This window comes from Cherax quadricarinatus, chromosome 7, assembly GCF_038502225.1.
Source record: "Cherax quadricarinatus isolate ZL_2023a chromosome 7, ASM3850222v1, whole genome shotgun sequence".
Taxonomy (NCBI): Eukaryota; Metazoa; Arthropoda; class Malacostraca; order Decapoda; family Parastacidae; genus Cherax; species Cherax quadricarinatus.
This window is the reverse complement of record NC_091298.1, coordinates 5954383-5968901: the sequence shown is the minus strand read 5'-3', so window position 1 is coordinate 5968901 and position 14519 is coordinate 5954383. Positions and strand designations below refer to the sequence as shown.

The 14519-nt window shown below is 44.3% G+C and overlaps 1 protein-coding gene across 2 annotated transcripts in view; it reads right to left on the bottom strand.

Annotated features, from left to right (window-relative positions):
• Positions 1–11361, bottom strand: part of LOC128686775 (calcium-activated chloride channel regulator 1) — a 238839-nt gene extending 227478 nt beyond the window's left edge. Inside the window, exon 1 of one of the 2 annotated variants that reach the window (XM_053773824.2) lies at positions 11262–11361. The gene's annotated coding sequence lies outside the window, so the exon portion shown is untranslated. The remainder of the gene's footprint in view (positions 1–11261) is intronic. The other variant, XM_070082238.1, reaches the window with a different exon arrangement.
• Positions 11362–14519: the final 3158 nt, after the last annotated feature.

Sequence of the window (14519 nt, the reverse complement as noted above, 5' to 3'; positions counted from 1 at the left end):
GCCTAACAGAGCATGTTTACATGTTTACGCATTATACATTGATGGAAATATAAACACAAATGCAGTATAATGTGATCCTTCATTGACAACGTTTCACCCACACAGTGGGCTTTTTCAAGTCACACACGGATCTACCTGGGGTTGGAAGGTACGAGGGTATTTATAGGCATGTTCAGAATGTTGAGGTCAGGTGGAGAATGCTGCATCTGATGATCTACCGGGTGGGGTTATAGAGTCTTGGGTAGCTTTGCAGGGGTATTGGACAAGTTGTGAGTAGACCTTCTGCAGTGTTCTATGTTCTTATGTGGGATAGCGATGAAGAAGTTTCTTGGCGAGTGGTTCAGCTATGTTATAGAAGCCATTGTTCTGGTTGAAATTGTTGGTTATAGAGATAAGCGATGCAGTCTCTGATGAAGTGACGTCACTTCATCAGAGACTGCAGACGGCGGGCATTAAACATCTTCAACACACCCAGAGAAGACACTGCCGAGAAGAGATACATAGTCCTCCCAACCAACTCCATTGCCAAACATGTTTCCAACATCTTTGCGAAAACATCATTCCAAGTATCTACCTCCACAACCACGACCATCAAGGACATCACCAGTAGGAGACAGGACAAGCCTCCATCCTCTGCAGGGGTATACATAATCCCTTGTAATGACTGCAACAAATTATATGTGGGCGAAACATCAAGAGACCTCCAAACACGTATTTCAGAACACCAATATGCAAGCAGGACTGACGATACAAGGAATGCCTGTGTACAACATCGCAATTCACACAACCATTTAATTAACTACAGAAACTCAAGACTTATAGCCACAGAAGACAACACTCAATACAGAAGAATCCTGGAATCATCGCTCATCTCTACAACCAACAATTTCAACCAGAACAATGGCTTCTATAACATAGCTGAACCACTCGCCAAGAAACTTCTTCATCGCTATCCCACATAAGAACATAGAACACTGCAGAAGGTCTACTCACAACTTGTCCAATACCCCTGCAAAGCTACCCAAGACTATAACCCCACCCGGTAGATCATCAGATGCAGCATTCTCCACCTGACCTCAACATTCTGAACATGCCTACAAATACCCTCGTACCTTCCAACCCCAGGTAGATCCGTGTGTGACTTGAAAAAGCCCACTGTGTGGGTGAAACGTTGTCAATAAAGGATCACATTATACTGCATTTGTGTTTATATTTCCATTGTGTCGGTATTTTATACCATTCATTTCCATTATACATTGATGATTATATATATCTGGGACTGTCGAGATCATATATCACCTGAGGGATGGGAAGCAACAAGGTCGGATCAAAAGCGGAGGACAGCTCCCGTTCGTAGGAACAAGAGCCCTTCACCAGCATCAAGGCACCACCATTCTCTGAAGTGATTGGTGGAGGAAATCTCAGACGTTAGCATAGTGGTACAGTACACTGACAATGTAAATAAGACGTACGTTTGCTAGTTTTGGCATTTTATTGTGAAGGCGTTTAGTCCATCAACGACGCTGGTGAACTTTGTGAATTGAAAAAAAATATCATTGGTGGATAAAACGTGTTTATATTAAAATAATATTACCCTACCGAGTCTAGTTTAAGACGCCACCAGACGGTCCCTCAACCCAGGCAATTACACGAGTAACATTGGTCCTCTCACCATAACTTGACACTAACTCGCGATTTGGGGGGACTGAGGATCGAGCCTACACCATTAATTGAGCTGAATAACCTCACGATGGGACTAGTGTTTTACGAAATGCACCACACTGTCACGACCCTAATTATTATAATCATGGGGGAGCGCTAAACCCAGAGAATTATACAGCGCATGTGGGGGGGATGGAAGGCATTCAGGGAACTGGAGCACAGATCCAATTCCCTAGATCAATAGCCCCTCGCCAACATCAAGGAACCTTCCTGGAGGGGATAACGACCCGAAGAATACTTTTAATGACTCCTTGAACATTTGTAATTCCCTGGCACTTTCCATGACCCTAAGAGCGTTTATAACCCTTTGATTGGCAAAGACCCCCCCCCCCTCAGAACGACACTCTGAACATTTGTCCAGACAATCTTCGGACTATTGGGACCGTCGCTCAAGGTAATAGTAATTCGAGCACTGGTTACTAGCTCCAGAGCACTAGTAACGACCCCGAAGCACTGATAACGACCCCTGGAGCAGTGGTAACGACCCCTTGGACAATTTGCCACACACACATCATAACACTTCATGGCTAGAACGAGAGACCAGGGAGAGGACCCAAGGGGCTCCCATTGTTCACTGGTGCCTCTTGGTCCTCCTCTTACACGGCTCTGGAATCTCTGGAGAGCCAATGAATTCCTGACTCCGAAATACCTCCCTCCACCTTGGCATGCTGGCCTCTTTGGTCGAAATGTACCAGTGGTGCGTGGGTAGTTAGCATATTTACGGTCATCTTAGGTCATACACATTGTGTGCATCCCCAAGAATGTATAATAAAAAAAATAAAACTTATAATTTACTGTTGGATTTAGAATTGAAGGCAAAAGGGACTCTTCTTCTGCAGGTCTGCTTAACAATGATCTTGTTTACCTGGAACAATGCTAATAAGACGATATACTGTGTAGCGGCTTTTTAGAGAAAAGGCCTTTGAGGACTATCCATTTTCGTTTCTCTAGGGGAGGGGAAAAAAAGAGGCTTTAAAAGCGATGCTCCTTGTACTGGAGGTGTGTGTATCAACTCCGAAAGGAAAAAGACTGTAAAGTGTCTGCTGAGAGGATAAACACACACTCCAACACTATCTTCCCAGGTAGTAAATTACACGAGTATATATCGCATGCCCATATATACTGGCTACCTCACTCTTTTCTGTTATACGTAAAAACCATGATTTTTAAAGAGGTGGAACGGCAAGCCAGCGTAAGGCCTCGGTCAGATGACCAAAAGCTCCAACTGTGGGTCATCATACGACTAAGACCCTCGTCAGGAAATACTTGTCCTGTTTCCTGGCGAATATACCTACAATTCTTTTCTGTTAGCGTAACTTTGTAAATGGCTAGAGTCGGACCGATACGTCGTCAAAAGCCACTTGGGATTATATAGCATAAAGACTCTTCCTTCACTTCCCCCATAGACGAAGTCATGGCTGAATCTAAACCCGTAGGGATTATACAGCGTCTGTGTGGGGTGCGGGTGGGCTGATGGAAGGCATTTAGGCTTAATTCAGGGAATTGGAAGACAGCTCCAATTCTTAGATCAAGAGCCCCTCAAGAGCATCAATGAACCTCCCTTGGGGCCCCCGAGAAGAGAGCGAATTCTTAAATGCGATTCCATATATTTTAATCAACAGATCGAAAAACGTTTACATCATAACAGGCAAAATATTATTGCTAACCTAAGAGTAGTTGATCTTTGCACTTTTATATTCAGTTCACACATTTTATTCAACTGGAAAAGTCCAAATTTTTTTAAACCGTGAGCTATATTCACAGTCAAACTGGGGCTCTCTCAATATATGCAGGAGGACGTCACTTCATCCAAATCCAAATTCATCCATTTTTGTGCATGGGCAAAAAGTCACTCAGCCCTTTTGGGTCATGGCTTGTTTTTTTTTTGGGCGAATTGGTATATATCCAGGGTATCATCCAGGGTGGACTGATTACATCTTTATCCCTTCACTGCTTCTCCTGTCTCCAGTTTTGGTCTCCCCAGTAGTCGACTGAGAAGCCTGCTGTGTAGGCGAAAAGTTTCGAAAATGAAAGATATCAAAATGTTGCATGTGTGTCTTATTCGTCGTCATATCCCCTCCCACAGAGGTGTCCCACAGAGGTGTCCCACAGAGAGGTGACCTAGGCGTAGTGATAAGGGTTGGAGAAAGGACTCTTAAGCCCTAAAGCTTTAACCTCGGAGCATAAGGACTGGTACCAAAACTGAATTCAACTCGGCCGTAAGGGCGATGACCCCGAAACCCTCTCCAGGTATACTCCAGGTAACTTCGATACTGGTTCAAGACACGGAATGTACCCAATACTCAGAACATATTTAATGGAAACGTTTCGGTCATGGGACCATGTTTACGTCAGAGTCCCAAGAACGAAAAAGTTCCCAAATAAACAGATCCTAAATGACTATTTTCGTACTGTATCGGCATCACATACCTTTGTATCTCAACGGCGTTTTGCCAAAACTAGTTTAGATATGCGTTGCACGAAAGTCTAAATGCAATGAAACATCTTATCAATAAAAGATCGTTCGGTAACGTGTCGTTTTTCCTCCAACTGACACTAAAATTATTTTATTAGAAGCGACCAAACAGTATATAATATTTTGAGAAGTTAATCTTCGTGGCTGACGCATCTCTAGTGTTCGCTTGCTCACATACACATAAATAAATAAATAAAGTTTATTTCTTTGTAAAGGTTACCATTCGTAATTACAATATTGATTTGCTAAGTACAAAGATAGCCACTATCATGTCAGTAATGTATTGAATTTACAATGATGAAATGTTCTGAATAACAACAGAGTGTCTTTGAAAGACAAATATAATCTTAAATAATCGTGAATAATTCATAATTAATCTAGAAAATGCTTATTATTATTATTATTATTATTATTATCAAAAAGAAGCGCTAAGCCACAAGGGCTATACAGCGCTGCAGGATAGGGAAGGAAGCGAGGGTATTGGATGGCAGAAGGGGGGAGGGATGATCAGTAGGTTACAGAAAACAGCGGGGCAGGGGATAGTGCGGGGGTAGAGGGCAGCAAGAGATTGAAGTAGAAAGGGCTGAAGGTATCAGAATTTGTGAAGTCAGTCAGTTGTTGTCAAAAAGTCAATGAGAGAGTCTGGATGAAAGGTGGGTCCACCAGCGAGAAGGGAAGGTAAAGAGAGAGCAGCGGAGCGAAGACGACGACGGATGTAAATTCTGCGTGCTCGTTGATAAAGTGGGCAGTCCAACAGAATGTGGCTGACTGATAATGGAGCTTGGCAATTCTCACAGAGAGGAGCAGGGCGCCTCTCCATGAGATATCCATGAGTAAGACGAGTATGGCCAATGCGAAGACGGGAGAGAGTAGTCCCCCAACCTCGACACTGGTGATGAGAAGACGGCCAGTAACCTATACTCGGTTTAATAGATTGAAGTTTGTTGCCAAGCATAGTAGACCAACGTTGTTGCCAACGGGTGTGAAGGTGGGAAGATATTGCAGCAAAATAGTCCATAAATGGAATACCTCTATATGAAACTTGTAGGTCATGCACTGCTGACCGCGCAGCAGTGTCTGCCTGTTCATTGCCCTGTACGTCAACATGACCAGGGACCCAACAAAAAACAATATCTTTATGCTTGGTAAAGATGCGGCGTAGCCAAAGTTGGATACGGAGGACTAAGGGGTGAGGTGTATCAAATTTCTGTATAGCCTGTAAAGCACTAAGGGAGTCTGAGACAACCACAAATGATGACACAGGCATAGATGCAATACAGATAAGTGCTGCAAGGATGACATACAATTCAGCAGTAAAAATACTAGCCGAAGATAGTAAATGCCCTTGTACGACGCTGTCCGGAAACACTGCTGCGAATCCTACGCCGTCAGAAGACTTAGAGCCATCTGTGTACACAGCAATGGCATGAGAATGAGAGTGAAAGTGGTCAAGAAAAAGAGAGCGGGAAGCAACCTAGACAGTTGGGCTTTCGAGCAAGGGAGAGAGAAAAAACAGACTCGAACAGCTGGGACTTCCCAGGGGGGTAGGGAAAAGTGAGATACTGCATGAACATAGAAAGGTGGTAATTGAAGAGAAGACAAGAGCGAATGAAGGCGAAGAGAGAAGGGACGGAGTAAACAGGGGCGGCGAACAAATAAAGAATGTCTACTAATATCAGTGACCATTCTATAAATGGAAGGATTGCGGAGATCATGAGAGCGTACATAGTAGCGAAGGCAATGGGCATCACGGCGATCGGATAAGGATGGAACGTTCGCTTCTGCATAGAGGCTCTCGACAGGGCAAGAGCGAAAAGCACCAAGGCATAAACGTAATCCTTGGTGATGAATGGGGTTAAGGCTAGAGAGAGTAGCAGGAGATGCCGCTGAATAGATATGGTCACCATAATCAAGTTTCGATAAAATGAGGGTGGAATGTAGGCGAAGGAGGGTTCGACGATCAACTCCCCATGAAAGATGAGCAAGGGTTTTAAGAAGGTTCAGCCGGCTGTGACAAGTTGCCTTCAGAGAGGTAATGTGAGGTTTCCAGGATAACCTACGGTCAAAGAGGAGGCCCAGAAACTTGACTGTATCACGTTCAGGGATACGGGAGCCGTAGAGGTACAAAGGATGATCGGAGATGACAGAGCGTCTAGTGAAAGTAATTTGGTGGGTTTTAGTGCTGGAAAATTTAAACCCATGTGTGGTGGCCCAATTGGAAACACGGTCGACTGCATGCTGGAGAGAAACTGTAATGAGGTGACAGTCAGCGCCTGCACAGGCAATAGCGAAGTCATCAACATAGAGTGATGACCAAATATTTGATGGAAGACTAGAGGCCAAATCATTAATAGCAAGGAGAAAGTGTTGTGCTCAGAACACATCCCTGGGGGAGACCTTCAGCTTGGATAAAGTCCGGGGAGAGCACATTATTAACCCGAACACGGAAATGCCTGTCAGTTAAAAAGTTCTTAAGGAAGGATGGTAGATTGCCTCGAAGGCCTAAGGAGTGGGCTTGGGCTAAAATATTATACCTCCAAGTTATGTCATATGCCTTCTCAAGGTCCAAAAATATGGCAATAACTGAGTGGTTATTCACAAAGGCATTACGAACATACGTATCCAAGCGTAGTAAGGGGTCTATGGTAGAACGTCCCTTACGAAAGCCATATTGACGAGTGGAGAGACTGTTGTGTGTCTCAAATACCACACTAAACGTCTATTTACTAGGCGTTCCATCACTTTGCAAATTGCACTGGTAAGAGTAATGGGACGATAGTGGGAGGCTTCATGTCCCGTAGTGCCTGGTTTGCGGAAAGGGAGAACAATGGCGGATTTCCACAGCTGTGGAAGAACTCCTTGTGACCAAATAAGATTGTAAAGCCGTAATAGGACTGCAAGGGCTGACTGATGTAAATGTTGTAGCATACGAATATGAATGTCGTCGGGCCCAGCTGCCGATGATCGGCAAGCTGAGAGTGTTGCCTCCAGTTCTTGAAGTGTAAAAAGCACATTATACTGTTCTTCTCTGAGAGAAGAAAAGTCCAAGGGTGCTAACTCTCTGGCAGGCTTTGAGGAAAGAAATGAGGGGCATAGATGGAGTCCCTGAGAAATACGGACCAGATGATTGCCAATTTCATTGGCAACATCTAGTGGGTTTGCTATATCAACACCGGCAACCCGCAGAACAGGAGACGGGTCAGGAGAATATTTACCACTCAGTTTTCGTACTTTTTTCCAGACTGCACTCACAGAGGAAGCAGAGGTGATGGTGGAGACATAATCTCGCCAGCAAGTGCATTTAGCGTCACGGATGACACGCTTCTGCTTAAAATCAAGAAGTCTCTCTGTGGTTCTATTGTACCGGTACCTGCCCCATGCAGCGCGTTTCAAACGTACTGCACGAGCACAAGCAGGAGACCACCAAGGCACGCATTTCTGAGAATGCCTGCCCGAAGTTTGGGGTATACAATTAGAAGCTGTGGTTAAAACGGAGGACGAGAAGAGGTGTAAAAGCTCATCGATGGAGGACGAAGAAGGAACCTCTCTAAAAACAATTAGGTGTGAGTAAAGGTTCCAATTTGCCTGATCAAATTGCCAGCGTGGGATGCGAAGAGGTGGTGAATATGAAGGGGGAAGTAATGATTGGGAAATGATCGTTGTCATGTAAGTCCGGGAGAACAGACCAAGTGAAGTCTAATGCGGCGGAGGAAAAGCAGACTGAGAGATCAATGCAAGAGAGAGTGTGAGTCCGAGGATCAAAATGGGTGCGAGTACCTGTATTTAAAACATGGAGGGGGTGGGTCGCAAGAAAAGCCTCTAACTGAATGCCACGGGAATCACAGTGAGACCACCCCCAGAGGAAATGGTGGGCATTAAAATCGCCAAGTAACAGAATCGGTGGCGGTAATGACGAAACAAGAAAGGCAATATCCGGAATAGATAATGCCCGAGAAGGAGAGAGATATAAAGAACAGAGCATATACCACCTATGCAAGTGGATACGGGCTGCTGTGTAATGCAGCGAAGTACGAACAAATAGCTGATGGTACGGAATATCAGTGCATAGAAGAAGGGCACTTTCATTAAAGGTCCCATCAGGAAAAGGATCTGAAGAATACAATAAATTATAGCCTGAGATGGGAGAGATAACAGCAGAGTGTAATTTTGGTTCCTGTAAGCAAACACCAACAGGGGAAAACTGGGAGAGTAACATCTGAAGCTCACCCCGATTACCCCTGAGGCCGCATATATTCCACTGTAAATAGGCCATGATTGGCAATGATAAAGATACCTGAAATCCACAGGTAACAGTTCCTACGGACTAGAGGGGTTAGAAAAGTCCACATGCGGAGGCAGTGGAAAACGTTCAAGCAGCGAAGGAATGGTGCACTGTGAAGAAAGGAGTTGTGCAGATGGAGCAGAGGAGAGAGAAGGAACGGAGGGTGGATCAGTGTCCATTGATGGTTTGGTCTCTGCAATATATTCAGAGATTGCTTCAAGTGTTTCGGAATTCAGAGACGTCATATGGGAGACAATATTGGAAATGGTAAGGGGAGGATGAATAAAGATTGGAACTGTAATGGACTGTACCAAGGTAGGGGGGGGCGAAAGGGTGGAGGGAACTGGAGAAGCGTGGAAGGGGACAGAAGAGGCAGGAACCTGGGAGGTGGCAGAAGAGGAAGAAACTTGGGAGGGAACAGGGGAGGAAGGTACAGTATGGGGAGGAGGGTGAACCTCTACACTTGTAACAGAGCCAGTGAGAGGGGAAGAACCAGGTACAGAGACAGGGAAGGTAAAATGAGGAGGTGGAAGATGGGTAGGAGGTGTTAACGGACCTCTTTTTGACTTTTGAGAAGTAGAGGGACGATTAGGAGGAGGTGTCATACGAGATCTCGTCGCTACTGAGGCTTGTGAGGGAGAACACGAAGAAGCGAGATCAGACTGAGGCGTTGAAGTAAGGACGTCTGAGTCTAGGACAGCAAAAGAATTAGATACAGGAGTGACTATGGGAGAGGTAACCACAGAGGTGGTTGCAGAAGATGGGATCCCAGAAGTGGGGGGACGTTTTGAAACACGGGAATAAGAAACACGAGGTAGTCTCCCTTGGAGACGGAGATGAGAAACTGCCATGGCATAAGGGAGACCTTCTGCCTCTTTGAGGTAATGGATTTCCTGCTCGTTTAAGTAGACTTGACAACGGCGAGAGTACGAAGGGTGATCCTCATGACAATTAAGGCAAGAGGGAGGTCGATTGCAAGACATATTAGAATGGTCATCGGCACCACAGACCGGGCATTCGGCGATAGATCTGCAATATTTTGCTGAATGGCCAAATCGCCAGCAATTTCTACACTGCTGCAGTGTAGGGATCACCTTTCGAACTTGTAACCGATGTCCTGCTACATAAACTGAGGATTGGAGTTCATGGCTGTCAAATGTTAAATGAGCCACATTGCTAGGGTATCGTCTCCGCCAGTGGGCAAGAAGAACATAAGTGTCTACCTTGAGGATTGGGAGATCTTGGAGTTCCAGCTGTTCAAGAATGTCAGTGCCACATGTCTGGAAATTTTGTTGAACTATGGTATGGGGCAGAATGACGGTACCACTACAAGAATTGAGGGAATGATGTTTTTCAATAGTGACAGGAACAGTATCGATATGGGAAAGACGAGAAAGCTCATGAGCCTGGGTAGCATTCTGTACGGTGATGATGCATGTACCACTCTTAAGAGCATGAAAAGAAATATCTTTACCAACATGGCATAGGAGTGCCTTGCCAATACTGTGGTCAGAAAGATAGGCAGTAGAGGAAGTCGGTCATAAAGTAAAGAATTTAGTCCATTGTGCAGTCTGAAACTGAACGTGGAAAGGTAGTGAAGGACGTGTCGATTCGAAAATTGCCGCACCGTAGAGGGAGAGGCCGGAAGCATAGTCAGAGGAGAGCGAAGGTCAGATAAATCGAAGGAGTCAGTCGAGGCCTCAGTACCTGAAGCGGGTGAGGAAACAGCACCGGCAAGAGGTACAGAGGCATGAGGAGTGTCCGAAGAGTGGTCCAAAGACGAGGCGGGGTCAGAACGGGGTGCAGTATCAAGAAGGGGCCTGGGGGTAGCAGGTTCATGGACTAGGGCTGCCATGGTTAGGTTACTTCTTTCTTTTTGTTCTTAAGAGAAAAAAGAAAGAAGAAAAGAAAATAAAAATAATAAAAAGAATAAAAAAGGGGGGACCGGGGAAGGATAGTTCCTAGGAGGAATGAAAGGGCCAGAAAACTCCCTCCGCGCCCAAGAGGACCTCAGCACCGCAAGTAGCGCAGATGCAGCATGGAACCCATGCCATACCCTACCCATCATGCCAGTAAACCGGCAATCCGGGATAGCAACCTCACATCTGCCTACCTCGGTGGACAAAAGAGAGGGCGGCCGGAAATCCGCCACAAAGCATACCTCCTTCGGCCACCACCCCCGGAATCCGAAAGGTGGCTTCCAGAGATACACCCGTCGCCCGAGAGACACCCAAAGCCACCCTCCGGGATACCGGAGAGGGATCGGGACATCCCCAGGCAATCCAGATTCCACGGCAAACTACGCCACCGCCAAGAACCTCAATGGAATGGGATAGACCCCGGTACCCTTTTCCCTACCTAGGAACTAGCGTGCCTGTGGAAAAAAAAAAGAAAAAAAAAAAAAAAAAAATCCCAAAGGCCATAAAGGAAGGGCAAAAGGGAGGGGTGGGGAGGAGGAGGAGGATGGGGAGGATGGGGAGGATGGGGAGGATGGGATAGGGAACGGGGGATTGGTGGGTAATTAGGTTCGGTCTGAGGAAGGAGACCGACAGGTCTAATTCCTCAGACCAAGAGCCTCTTCACCACACCAAGGAGCCCCCCTAGAAGAGGAGAAAATGCTAATGACCCTCTGTAATGGCTGTACGTCCCATTGAGAAATCGATACTTCTATTACTACTACAACAACTACTATTGCAATTAATAATAACAATAACTGGATATCAACCTCTGTCCTACACTCATTAGTACTATAAGGATGGTAAAACAAATGCTGCATCATACCGTACTATCAATATTGTGGTGAATTGGTCAGCGGGTAGAAGGCTGCTACCAGCCAGCAACCAACACAAACACGATGAAGTCGAGCAGTGTTACCACCACTTTCAACCGCAATAAAGCATCTAGCAGCGGCGAGAACCGCACTTGATGGCCAGAAACTACTCTGCTACCCAACAGATGGCGTTGATGAACTGGCACGCGTCAAGTGATCTTTTATACGCTGTAAGAAGCGGCTGGCGAGGCACGCTCTAAACGCTGCTTCAAAGGCCATAATGCGAGAGAAAGTGAGTAGCGAGAAATGCGGACAAACTACTAGCGAAGGGAATAAAGAAATATTTGCTTGGGATAAGGGATACAGGAGGCAGGCCAGCCTTGCTGATGTAATTACCGCTTCTGTTCTCTCTCTCGCGCCAGTCCCTTCCTTCGCTCGTTCGTTCGTTTGTTATATGATTTGTTAGTTTATTCGCTCTCTCTAGCTCTTGCTCTCTAGCTGTCTCTCTCTAACTCTCGCTCTAGCTCTCTCTAGCTTTCTTCAGCTCTCCCTCCTCTCTCTCTTTCTCTCTCTCTCTCTCTCTCTCTCTCTCTCTCTCTCTCTCTCTCTCTCTCTCTAGCTCTCTCTTTAGTTCTCTCTTTAGGTCTTTCGCTGTATGACTTCTCATGTAATGGACAGTAAAATCCACACTTGTTTAATAGACAAGGACCGGAATGTCCCTTGTCTTTTAAACCATAAACACTAGCAGTTATTATAATATATATTCCAGAATCTACATTCCATAATTTATATTCTATGATTTGAATTACATAATCAATATTTCAAGATTTATATTCCTTAATTTATATTTCCAACACTATACGTGTATTCCAAATTTTATATACCATAATCTAGAATTCATAATTTATATTCCTTTGTTATAATCTCATAGCATATATTGTATTTTTATAATGTATATTTTATACCACAAAATCCAGAGGTCAACCCGAAGAACTCCATTATATATATATATATATATATATATATATATATATATATATATATATATATATATATATATATATATATATATATATATATATATATATATATATAGTTCTGGGTGTCATTCGTCGCAGGTGATGGCGAGTAGTCATATTTATTGAGAAGCGCTAAATCCATCAGGGTTAAAAGCAGTGGCGGCTCATAACGCATCATTCTATTTTTAATAATTTTTTACCTTGTTTCAACCAAAAAAATTAAAAATTCTCTTCTAAACACATTGAACACAACATACAAGAGATTTTTCCTGTAATATATTTGCCAGTTGCAAATTATTTTAGCGTAAGGTTGATGAAGTCATACGTCTGGCAGTGAGCATCTGGGGGAGGGATTGCAACTCCTATGGAAGAGCCGCCACTGGTTAAAAGGCATCTTGAGAATGTTTGATAATGAGAATAGCTGGAGTATGTCGAATCAGGCGCCCTTTAGCAGCCTCGAGACAATCCTCCTGGAATGAGAAGCATGAGCGTTGAGTTGGATATGTTTGTCTATTGGTCGTATTTCTTTAGATGATGACGTCTGGTACACACGACTCGGATGACTGCCATGCCTCCGTCACCACCGGTCTGACCAAGAGACTTCAGTGGTCTGACCAAGAGAACTCCGGCTGTCTGACCAAGAGAACTACAGCTGTCTGACCAAGAGAACTATGGCTGTCTGATCAAGAGAACCAAGCTATCTGACCTGACACAATGAGCTACCCACAAGACCACAGTAATCTGATCTATTAATACACCATAGCAACGGTCTAATGGAAAGACTCACATTCACCATCTCTCGTCTCAGTAACTTCATGAAGCGGTGCAAGTTCGGTTTTAACATTTTTTTCCTCTCTCTTTCCGTTTCTTTCTTTCTTTCACTCACAGCTCACCAAGGAAACGCGAATTCTCATTTCTCGACTTCGAAGTCATATAAATAAAAAAACATACGTACAAACCCCCTTCTCTCCATCCTCTCACCTTCCCATCCTTTCACTTTCTCCCCATCCTCTCACCTTCTCCCCATCCTCTCACCTTCTCCCCATCCTCTCACCTTCTCCCCATCCCCCAAAAGTCAATATATATACCGTGATCTAGGACGATGAGCACAAGAGGGAGACTCTTGATTCAGGTTATGGACTCTCTACGTTGGGGGAGAAAAATTGTAAAAGAATCAACTTTCATCCGATGGATATCGACTTCCAACTTGGCCTTTTCTGCAGTTTTCTCTGGGCTAGATTGAATTTTGAAATTGATGACGCCCTGGTGCATTACTTAACTGAGCTATGAGCATCATTCCACACATGAGACATTCTTGGTGAATATGCGACTCTCTCTCTCTCTCTCTCTCTCTCTTTCTCTCTTATGAAAACTAGGAAGGCACAAGAACACTTGTAAACACTTCAGGACATTTATTAAGTTTCGCCACGAGTAGCTTCATCAGTCCTAATTATGACTGTTAATGCCACGTCGGTCCTAAGTAGGACTGATGTAGCCCCCTTGTGGCAAATCGTGTTTCCTTCAATTAGTGTCCTGAACTGGACATGTATGTCCTTCACCACGTTCTGTTGGTATCGCCATTCCATTTGCAACCTTGACCCTACAACAAACAATGCAACAGGAGAGAGATCATAAGTAGTGAGGAGTACACCTTTCTTTCTCACGATAATTGAATAACACGGTAGAAGAATATAGTGAAGAATGAGGTTTGACGATAGTGCACCGTTTTATCTCAACTCAAATGAGATGATGTACGTAGCAGCTATTAGCTTGTAAACAGAGTTAGGAACCTTAACCTAGCCTTGTCAAACCCTGTGTAAAAAGAAAAATGAAACTCAGTGTCGGGGACCTGACTTAAACTTTACTGACTTTCCACTCGACTTATTTGGAGTGCTGAAGTCTCTTTAAATCCTTTCAGTATAACCAAAGTAGCTGACCACTTATCGTTTGATTCATACATCATTTATAACACGTAAGCTGTTATCAGACTTATAAAGGTTGTACTTTATAATAAATTCACAATTGACGTACTGGAGATTACGTCATAAAATTTATGGAAAGTAACTAAATAATAAACTATTACAGTACTCAGACATGGAGAACAGTGCACTGACACAAAAGGATATTCATTTACTCAAGTATAAACAGAGCACAGCTCCCATATGGAAGCTCCAACCAAATACAGAGATCAGCAGCAGAGCCTCGGCTATTCCTCGTCTCGATGATGAATTAGACCCTTGTACAACACTT